The 11,470-nt window shown below is 36.5% G+C and overlaps 1 protein-coding gene across 2 annotated transcripts in view; it reads right to left on the reverse strand.

Moving 5' to 3' along the window:
* NFAT5 (nuclear factor of activated T-cells 5, tonicity-responsive) overlaps positions 1-10,261 on the reverse strand; it is a 111,148-nt gene extending 100,887 nt beyond the window's left edge. For both annotated transcript variants that reach the window (XM_005881199.2, XM_005881198.2), the window contains exon 1: positions 9,829-10,261. The gene's annotated coding sequence lies outside the window, so the exon portion shown is untranslated. The remainder of the gene's footprint in view (positions 1-9,828) is intronic.
* Positions 10,262-11,470: the final 1,209 nt, after the last annotated feature.

The raw sequence follows: 11,470 nt of genomic DNA on the forward strand, positions 1-11,470 counted from the left end.
ATTGTGACTGGCGATGAAAAGTGGATTTATTTTGAGAATCCCAAATGCACAAAATCATGGGTTGACCCAGGTCAACCATCAACATTGACTGTAAGGCCAAATCACTTCGGAAAGAAAACAATGCTCTGCGTTGGGTGGGATCAGGAAGGTGTGGTGTATTATGCGCTTCTAAAACCAGGTGAAACCGTTAATACTGATTGCTACCGACAACAAATAATCAATTTGAACCACGCTTTGATCGTGAAATGACCAGAATGGGCCAGAAGACACAGCAAAGTAATTTTGCTTCATGATGACGCACCATCACACACTTCAAAACCAGTTAAAGACACATTAAAAGATCTTGCCTGGGAAGTATTAACCCACCCGCTGTATTCACCAGACCTTGTGCCTTCAGATTACCACTTGTTCCTATTGATGGCACACGCGCTTTCTGAGCAGCACTTCAAAACGTACGAAGTGGAAAATTGGGTCTCTGAATGGTTTGCCTCAAAACAAGAAAAGTTCTATTGGAATGGTATCCACAAATTACCTGAAAGATGGGGAAATGTGTAGCTAGTGATGGACATTACTTTGAATGAAGCACTTTTGATGTTTCTCTTGAAATTATTGTGTTTTCTTTGATTACAAAATTCACATTATTAACCGGTACACCTAGTAACTAGAGCACAATTCTCTCAGACCTCCAATACCATTCCTTCCTTCTTTTGTGGATGTGATATTCATTCATTTATTTAATAAATATCAAGCCCCTTTCAGATATCGAGCACGTGTGTGCCAGATGCTATGAGAATGCAAGGTATAGTCGCTGCCCTTGAGAAAATCCCCATCTAGTATAACTTTTAAAACAAAACTGATTTCACTAAATGTTTTTTATGGTTAATTGCAGCTTTAATTCTGTGGCTATTTTATAGTTAATTACCTTAGCATGATTTGGGTCTCTTTTCCTGTATATATGCATAATCTACGACTTCAAAATTAAAGCTCTCCTAAGTTTTGAGAGACCTATCCTCAAATTATTTCCATAACTTTATTACCACTTAAAACAATGATTAAAAAGAATAAAATACAATAAATATTTTAAAAACAAGTGTAACATATATAGTCTGAAAACTATAAAACATGTTTGAAAGAAATTAAAGAAGACCCAAATAAAAGGAAGACATCTCATGTTCATAGACAGGAATATTTAGTATTATTAAGATGGCAATACTCCTCAAACTGACACATCTAGTCAATACAATCCCTACTAAAAATCACAGCTCATTTTTTGTTTGAAGAAACTGAGAAGCTGATACTAAATTCAAATGGAAATTCAAGGGACTCTGAATAGCCACAATATTTTCTTTTAATTTAAATTCTTTATTGCTTAACGTATTATATGTCTCCTTTTTCCCCCATTGACCTCTCCCCAGCCGCCCCCAATGCCACAACAATCTTTTAAGTGAAGAACGAAGTTAGAGGACTCATCCTTCCCAATTTCAAAACTTATTTCAAAGTTATAGTAATTAAGACAGTATGATACTGCTATAAGGATGAGCATAAAGATGAATGGAAAAGAATTTAGAATCCATAAATAAACCCATATACCTATGGCCAATTGATTTTTCAACAAGGGTACCAAGACTATTAAATGGGAAACAAGTATTTTCAACAAATAGTGTTAGGGCAAATGGATATCCACATGCAAAAGAATTAAGTTGGAGCCCCTACGTCACACTGTATACAAAAATTAATTCAAAATGATCGAAGACCTAAGTGTAAGAGCCAAGACTGTAAAACTTTTTGAAGAAAACATACAGCCCTAGCCAGTTTGCTCAGTGGATAGAGTGTTGGCCTGTGAACCAAAGGGTCCTAGATTCAATTCTGGTCAAGGGCATGTACCTTGGTTGCAGGCTTCTCCCTGGCCTGGCCCTGGTCAGAGCTCGTGCAGGAGGCAACCAATCCATGTGTTTCTCTCACATCCATGTTTCTGTCTTTCCCTCTCTCTTCCACTCTCCGTAAAAATTAATGGAAAAATATCCTAGAGTGAGGATTAACAAAACAAAACAAAAAAAACACCATACATATAAATCTTCATGACCTCAGATTAAGCAATGGTTTCTTAAATATGAAACAAAGCATGAGCAACACAACAAAAATAGAAAACGTGGATTTCAACAAAATTAAAAAAGTGTGCATCAAGACAATACCAAGATGGGATGGAAGGGATCAATGGGGGAAACAAAAGGGACATCTGTAATACTTTCAACAATAAAGATAAATTAAAAAAAAAAAGACAATACCAAGAAAGTGAAAGGACAATCCACATATTTGGAGAAAATTTCTGCAAATCATATATCTGATAAGGGACCTGTATATAAAATAAATAAAGAACTCATACAACTCAACAATAAAAAGACAAATAATTCAATTTAAAAATGGGCAAAAATCTTAAATAGACATTTGGCTACATTGTAGAATATAAAAATGTATGAGAATAAAAAAGGTCTTGTGCCCTAGCCGGCTTGGCTCAGTGGATAAAGCGTCAGCCTGCGGACTGAAGGGTCCCAGGTTCAATTCCGGTCAAGGGAACATGCCTGGGTTGCGGGCTCAATCCCCAGTAGGAGGCATGCAGGAGGCAGCCGATCAATGATTCTCTCTCATTGATGTTTCTATCTCTTTCTCCTTCTCCCTTCCTCTCTGAAACCAATAAATATATTTTTTTTAAAAAAAAGGTCTTGTTACCTTTTGTCCTTTATAAAATAGCTTTCCTTTTTTGAAAGTTATAGTACTTGAACAATGAAAATTAAAGAGTATCCACTGTATAAATCCATTTATATGAAACTAGAGGCCCGGTGCACAACATTTGTGCACTTGCGGGGGAGGTCTCTCAGCCTTACCTGCACCCTCTCGCAGTATGGGAGCCCTCGGGGGATGTCTGACTGATGGTTTAGGCCTGCTCCCCAGGGAGAGGCTCCCGCCACCGCTGCTGCGCTCCCCAGCTGTGAGCCTGGCTCAGGGATTCTGGCTGAGTGGAGCTCCCCATGTGGGAGCTCACTGACCACCAGGGGGCAGCTCCTGCATTGAGCGTCTGCCACCTGGTGGTCAGTGCACCTGGTCGTTCTGCTGTTCAGTTGATTTGCATATTACCCTTTTATTATGTAGGATTCTTACAAAGGCAAAACTAATCTATGATAAGAAAAACAGATCAGTACTTGCCTGAGGGGCTGGAGTGGGCAGAATTGACTACAAAAAAACAAGAGGTAGCTTATGGGGTGACTGAAATGTTCTGTACCTTATGTGTGGTAATTACACAAATGTATGTACTTGTTAAAAATTCAAGGATCACTTAAAATGGGTGTAATTCTATACCTCTATAAAGATGGTTTGTTTGTTTGTTTGTTTGTTTGTTTTTGAAAAAAAGAAGATAAAGAGAAGACAGAAGTAGTAACAGCAAAACCAACAAGCAACAGGTAGAGTACCATGAGAAAATCAAGACATGCATAGGAGAAGATTAAAAAAAAAAGGTGGGGGTGGGGGTTTGAGGGAGAGAGAAGACAATGAAAAGAAAAACCAAAGCAAATTAATAAGGGCCTATGCAAAATATTGCTATTCATATAGCATTTCATAGTTTTCAAAGTCCTTTAACATTATTTCAGCTGTTCTTCCTCAAAACTCTTAAGTTAAGCAAGACAGATAATGTCTCTGACAAAGAAAAGGAATGCTTACACAAATTTCTACAAGGTCTCAAGGTCAAACTAGAACTAAAATTCTTTTTTTTTTAAATACCTAACACAGTATTTCCAGAAAGTTCAGAAGCAAAGACCAACCATATCAAGAAATAAAACCAACTCTTGAGGCTCTATTACAGTGGTTCTCGACCTTCCTAATGCCACGACCCTTTAATACAGTTCCTCATGTTGTGGTGACCCCCAACCATAAAATTATTTTCATTGATACTTCATAACTATAATTTTGCTACTGTTATGAATCGTAATGTAAATACCTGATATGCAGGATGTATTTTCATTGTTACAAATTGAACATAATTAAAGCATAGTGATTAGTCACAAAAACAATATGTAATTATATATATGTTTTCCGATGGTCTTAGGCGACCCCTGTGAAAGGGCGTTCAACCCCCAAAGGGGTCGCGACCCACAGGTTGAGAACCGCTGCTCTATTATTACTGTTTTTTCTGCTGCTCATTTCTTCTCAAACTTAGGCTCTGAAATATACCAGCAGAAATAGGTTAAAATGATTACTATGCTTCCATAAAATTACTAACAAAAAAATCAGAGCTCTGCCCAGCTGGCGTGGCTCAATGGTTGAACGTCGACCTATGAACCAGGAGATCATGGTTTGATTCCCAGTCAGTGCGGGGCATGCAGGAGGCATTTGATGCTTCTCTCTCTTTCTTCCTCTCCCTTCCTCTCTGAAATCAATAAAAATGTTTTAAAAAATAAAAATAAATCAGAGCCCCATGGCATCCTCCATTTCTAAAGTAATTCTCCTTAGGTTATGGCTTACCCTTGCCCTATTTTTTATTTCTGAGTGCCATCATCAGTCAAGACAGAGATGGTTCAACCAGTGATGTGCTTCAGTTAAATCTTAAAGACATCCATCAAGCTAGGCAATGATTTGCTAATTTTGAGTGTTAAAATATTCTCCCAAAGGGTCATCATCATATTCTTCACTGGTTTTTATTGTGGCTTATAGAATTTCTCATATTACTTTATAGAAGCTAAAGAATCCTATTTAAAGTACTAATTATAAATTTTATGTGAGAAAAGTCAGGATAAGCTAAAAATTCTAGGATAAAATTGTCAGGTTTCAAATTCCAGCTTTCTCCACTAGCTATATGACCTTGGGAAGTAAATCTCCTGTTTGCTCATTTATGAAGTAGGGATATCAATACTATCTCATAATATTTTCTGAAAATAAAACGTGAAAAACATCTATAAAATGCTGATACTCATACCTGCTCAAAAATGTTTTCAATTATAACAACACTGATTTATTACTCTTCTCTTTAACTAGCAACACTGCTCTTTTAAAATGTCCTACAAAGGTTGCTTTAAACAGATTTTTTAAACTAAAGGTAAATCTATAAAGATAAGAATAATCAACAACTTAGCTCACCATTAGAAACTTTTCTGTTCTTTCCTTACCTTCAAAACCAAGTACCAAATGTACTAAAAGACTAACCGTAACGTTTCTGAATGAGAAAGACACAATGCTGGTTCATGGCTGGCCAGCAGGAATAATCATCACCGATGTATCAAGTAAATACAGTATTCCTCCCTTATCCAAGAGGGATTATTTTTCAAGACCCCTAGTGGATGCCTGAGACCTCAGATAATAACAAACCCTACCCATTACTATGTTTTTTTCCTATACATGCTTACTTATGAGAAAGTTTAATTTATAAGTTAGGGACAATAAGAGATCAACCACAATAACTAAAATAAAATAGAATGATTATAACAATATATTGTAATAAAAGTTATGTGGACATGATCTCTTTCAAAATATATTAAGTAAAGAATTTATATATTGTATATAAATTATTATATATAATTTTCCATTTAATATTTTCAGACTGTGGCTGACTACAGGTAACTAAACCCAGAAAGCGAAAACCATGGATAAGGTGGGACTACTGTATTAAAAATAGAAGCAAGAAAGTGAAATAAGTCAGTCAGAGAAAGACAAGTATCACATGATCTCACTCATACGTGGAATCTAAGTAAGAAAATAAACTGATGAACGGAGTAGATCCAGAGATATGGAAGCATAGAATAGAGTGTGAAATCTTGAGGTAATCAACCACAGACCTTGTATACATATATGCATGGCCCATGGACACAGACAATGGGGCTGTGAGGGTCTGGGGCGGGCTGGAGGAGGTCAATGAGGGAAAAAGGGGGGCATATGTAATACTTTCAACAATAAAAAGTTAATTAAAAAACAAAAAGAAGAGAAAAAAGTCTATTTTTCAATAGTTATTATAAATAAAAGTACCTGAAAATCACATTTTCAGTTCAAATGATCAAAAATATAGATCCTTTAACACAACATCAGGTTTTATTTATATTTGGAAGCAGAAATCATTATCTGTAGTCAATCCATAAAGAAAATGTCTACCTTTTCATTCAAGTATACGTTTATAATTAGTGTATTATACCCTTGTTATACCTTTTATTATACCTTTTATAACCTTGATTTTTATTAAAACAGCAAATAAAAGAGACATGAATCTCCTTTATGTAACCTGAAATAAAATCTTAGCAACAAGGCAAAAAGTTTAATAGGCAACATTTCTATTGGAGAATGCCTTTTATCTGAGTGCTAACGCAAACAAGACTATCCTCTGTCACTACATTAATCAGGCCCAACTGATCTATCAATTCGATCTTTTCTTTTTTCTAACTACCTGTTAATTCTTAATAGAAAACAACCTGATGAGTTAACTTTTTCTAATAAAAGTGGCATTTTATACAAGGTGGGGCAAATAAACAGTTTATTATTGTATTATTACTTATTAGTCATTGTATTATTTTCCATATGAACAATTATAAACCTACTTTTGTCCCACCCTGTATATTATATTGATTATAATAAAAAATATTTTTCTGTACTACCATTTTCAAGTTTTAGGGGGACTCCTGGAATAATTACAGTATAGTCAAGAATCAATTAAGAGCAGGCCAAGAACCATCTGATTAAACATGAATTTCTATCCTCTTAATGTAATAAAAAATAGAATTCTAGGATAGAAGAGAAATCATGAAAGCAGAGTTTACTAGTAGAAAGAAGCACAAAAACAAATAGTAGGAAATCAGAGAGACAGATCCTAGAAGCAAGAAGTTGAGAAAGTCCTGGCCGGTGTGGCTCAGTTGGTTGAGCACCTCTGCACAGAGAGGTCACTGATTCAATTCCCAGTCAGGGCACAGGCCCAGGCTGTAGGCTCATTCCCCAGTAGGGGGCATGCAAAAGGCAGCCACATCAGTGTTCATCTCTCTCCCTCTTCCTTTCTTTCCAAAAATTAATATAATCATATTTTAAAAAGAAAAAAAAATGCCCAGTTCTGCAGCCATATATCCAAAATTCTGCATGTTAGGATGAACTAGGTATGATTTTTGTCACATGTTTGAATTTCAGTTTCATAATTATTTCGATAATAATACTTTTAGTTTATTAGGTATATATCAATAGACTAATAGATACTAAACAAGAAAAGAATCCAACAGATTATTTTTAATGTTAAATATTTTTTTAAATCCTTTCCAATAAGATATCATCATACATTTCACATGTAAAAAAGTTATTGGCCTAACTACCTTACTAACACAGACCCAAGGAAAAGAAATAAATCAGGCCTAATGGCAATTCAGAAATATTCCATACAGTCAGTAAGACACTGCTACTATTGCGGGCTCGGTCCAACGTGCAGGAGGCAGCCAATCAATGGTTCCCTCTCATCGTTAATGTTTTTATCTCTCTCTTCCTCTCCCTTCTTCTCTGAAAATATATTTTTTTTAAAATGTTTTAAAAAAAAACCAAGTATTTCCATTTGTGAACTATAAAGCATAATTATGCATTATACTATATCAAAGAGGTAATGGGTAGTAAAAAAAATTTAAAAAGTAGTTTATTTTCCCCTAAGTCACTGTAATATTTCATATTTTCTTTTTAAATTTTCCAATCTTAAATGTATAATTCATACCAGGATGTATCATATTAGTGTTTAGTTCTTATTTAACCAGTTAAGATCCATCATATAATCTAATTCATGCTATTAAAAACATCTTTAATTTTTAACCCATTTTTATTACTTGATTTTTCCAATTTGCTTATTTTTTTTGTTTTATCTGATTTTCTACCATGGTATCTTACATCTCTATATTTCTAGAATGACCTCTTACTTAATCTTATTTGTATACTTCCACTTAGTTTAATTTTTATCTTTTTTTATATGACAAACAATACATGCCATAATAAATATTTTTCAATACAGAAGGTGTAAGAAATGGTACCGTCTTCTCTGTAGTTGAACTTTTTGTCTAGGCACTCCAAAGAAGAATCCTAGCCTTCAAATCTGAACACCATAACTGTAAATCATCTTTTTTTAAAAATATGTATAAACTATCTTCTTTAAAGGTAGGGAAAATGCAAAAATAGAATAGATATTTCTATCTCTCTATTCCTCTCCCTTCCTCTCTCCCTAAAAAACAATAAAAAACATATTTTAAAAAATAGCTAGACTTTCCTTTTCCCACTGTCAGGCAATCACCAAATTAAATTTAAAAAGCAGTAGCAGAATTATGCATGGTGACCTAGTTAACTAGACATTGTGGTGATCATTTCCCAACATATACAAATATCTAATCATTACATTGTACATCTTAAACCAATTCAATGTTATATATCAACCATACCTCAATTAAAAAAAATTAATTTCCTATCTTTAAGGAAAAAAAGGTAGTAGCAAGAAAGATCAGCATTGCCCTGGCTGGTTTGGCTTAGTGGATAGAGCGTACGCCTGCAAACTGAAGGGTCCCAGGTTCGATTTTCATACTAATATTTATCTATGGGCTTCTTGTAAGTATAATCAATAATTTGAGAACCTTTTATATGCAATAAGCATTTTCGTACACATTAGCTCACTAAATTTAAGTGATTATGTACATTTTTATGGATAGACTATTAAAGTTTTTAGAGGTAAAATTACTTGCCAAGGTCACAGAGCTAATCAATAGTCAAAACTGGTATTCAAATTTAAGCTCAATTACAAAACTCACATTTTTCTCCATTATACCAGACTACCATTTAGAAAGCAAACACCTACACTTAGGTCAAACTTAAATATTTAGGGCCTTTTTTAAGTGGGCTACAAAATGTTTAAGAATCTGACCCCTACCCCCAAAGGGCACGGGTTACATATATATTGTATAATGGCAGCTTGGCTTTAGGTAAAGAGCACTAACTAAAATACAAAAAGCATGGTTTCTGCTACTGTATGACTCTCCCCCGCGCCCCCAACAAGTCTCTTAATTTCAGCCTTAGGTTACTCATCTTTACAATGGGGAAATGAATATCCTTGCAGTCCAATTCTAGGATTATAAGAGTCAAAGATAATATATGTGAAATCACTTCAAAAACTACAAACACAACATAAATAGAACCTTTTTTGTCTTAAATTGCTAAAAACAACACCAAATAAAGTTTTCTGAAGTAATCAGTCAGTTGTTTTAATTATTCTACATAGTATATTAGTGTTTCCAGAATGTTCTAAAACCCTTTCTTCTAAGCATAGTTTAATCATCATCTCTATTACTTGGCTTTCCTCATCTTTAAAAATAATGCAATAGTAATGACATCAATGCTTTTGTAATAAATAATTAATATATCATTTTGAAATACTTAGCATATAAAAGTTGTGAATTTTCAAACTAAATATGTGTTTGGTGTCACTCTTTTAGTTATATTCATGATCTTGTTTGAGCTTTTTCATATTCAGTTTGTTTGTAAAAAGCTATTTATTAATATCTGGAATTCTGGAATTCTAAGGTAGATCACCCAACACATAATTTTTAATGATTTTGGGGGGGGATAAAGAGGAGTTCGAGGCTTCTCAAAGCAGATACAACAGCTAACAATCACATCAAACACAGAAACAAAATCCACTGAAACATTCAGCTGCTCTAAAAGAAGGATCAGGCTCTTTAAGAGAAAACTACATTGTATGAGTTTGCAAAGTTTCACACTTTCTCATTTAAACTCCATTTCAGAGAAAGCCTTTGCATACTCACACAATATGCTTTAAAAAGGCATTCTGCTGACCTTCCAATAGTCCAGCTCTATGAAAATTCTGGGATGGGTGTAACTTCAGAGAATCTGAAAAACACAAAAAGCATTAAGTACTTTTTATGCTGAATGATTTAAAAAAAAAAAGCCAAGGATAGCATACATCTCTTATATAACTGCCATGTACTTTTAAGAGCTAAAGCCCGTATTTGTGAACTTATTGCCTATGAAAGAAGGCTGAATTGTCTCTACAATGGTCTCTATGCTAAACTTAGATTTTCATAAAACATGTTTCATAGAAAATTATCTGATGATTACTGCACAAATGGTGTTAATGTCTTGACTGTATTTAGTACCCAATTGTACCACATGTGCCCTCCTCTAAGCATCATCATCTCTTGATAACACCTTCTGACACTCAGCTACATTTTCAAACTACTTCAGGTAACACTGCCCACAAAACATCTTACAGGATGGTAACTGCCAACTCAAGTCATCGCAGCAACAGACAATGGTTCCAGTTACTAAGTAGGACTCTGTGTACAAAGTCAATCGTCAGTCTCTCAAGTCCAGTGCCTTCCGGGGCACCCCACCTCACTCCGCTTCCCTTAAACAAGGCAAACACCCCAATGCGCAGCTCAGGCCCCCCTCCCTGCAAGGGGTGAAACCAGCAAATGGATACACCAAACCAAGACTGAAGTGGGAGAAACACGGGATTTCTCAGGAAGGGGGTTCATAATGGCACGCATTTTTTTTTTTAAATATGGTGAAATCCATAGTGAACCACCCAGTTATGTATTTTGCCCCCTCCCAGTGGTTTCAAAGGGGGTGAAGAGAGCAGTGGGAGCATTTTGGTTTGATGCCTCCTGTACAGGGAACCTGTTCTAACACATTCTTGTGGTGCCCAGTGTAGGAATTTAACCCCAGCCGAGACCAGCTACAGTATTAATAGCTTTCAGCGGTTCTCAACCTTCCTAATGCCGCGACCCTTTAACACAGTTCCTCATGTGGTGGTGACCCCCAACCATAAAACTATTTTCCTTGCTACTTCGTAACTGTAATGTTGCTACTGTTACGAATCGTCATGTAAATATCTGATATGCAGGGTGTATTTTCAGGGGTCGAGACCCACAGGTTGAGAACCGCTGTCTGTGAACCCCCTTTCGGGCTTTAGCCAGAAGAGGTTTTTAAATGGAAATGTCAGTCCAATGGCCCCCCTTCCGGCCCCGCACCGAGCCCTTGAACGGCAACGAAATAGAAAATTCTCAAAGGACAGCAGCGCCTATGCCTGAGCTGTGGCACCTCTGGGACAGGAGGGAGAGGAATCAAACTAATAGAGAGAGAGAGAGAGAGAGAGAGAGAGAGAACCCCTATTTGTGTAAAAGGAGGGGAGAAGTCAGTCATGAGAAGGCCACAGAGGCAGGGAGCGAGAGCGGAGACCGAAAAGCCGGGCCCCTTCCAGCGAGATGACGAGGGAAGGCAGGACGCCTGGTCGAGGGGGGCCGTCCCGGCGAGGGGAGGGAGCGGACTAGGCCGGAGGGAGAGGGGGCCAGACGGCGAGGCACAAACAACCTGGAGGGGGAGGAAAATGGTGACCCTGCCCGGGCCGGCCCCAGGCCCCGCCGCCTGTCTGGGGGCAACTTTGCCGGGGAGGATGGTGCCGGGAGGGGAGCCGCGG

The sequence above is a fragment of the Myotis brandtii genome, unplaced genomic scaffold (genome assembly GCF_000412655.1).
Source record: "Myotis brandtii unplaced genomic scaffold, ASM41265v1 scaffold670, whole genome shotgun sequence".
In the NCBI taxonomy this organism is placed as follows: Eukaryota; Metazoa; Chordata; class Mammalia; order Chiroptera; family Vespertilionidae; genus Myotis; species Myotis brandtii.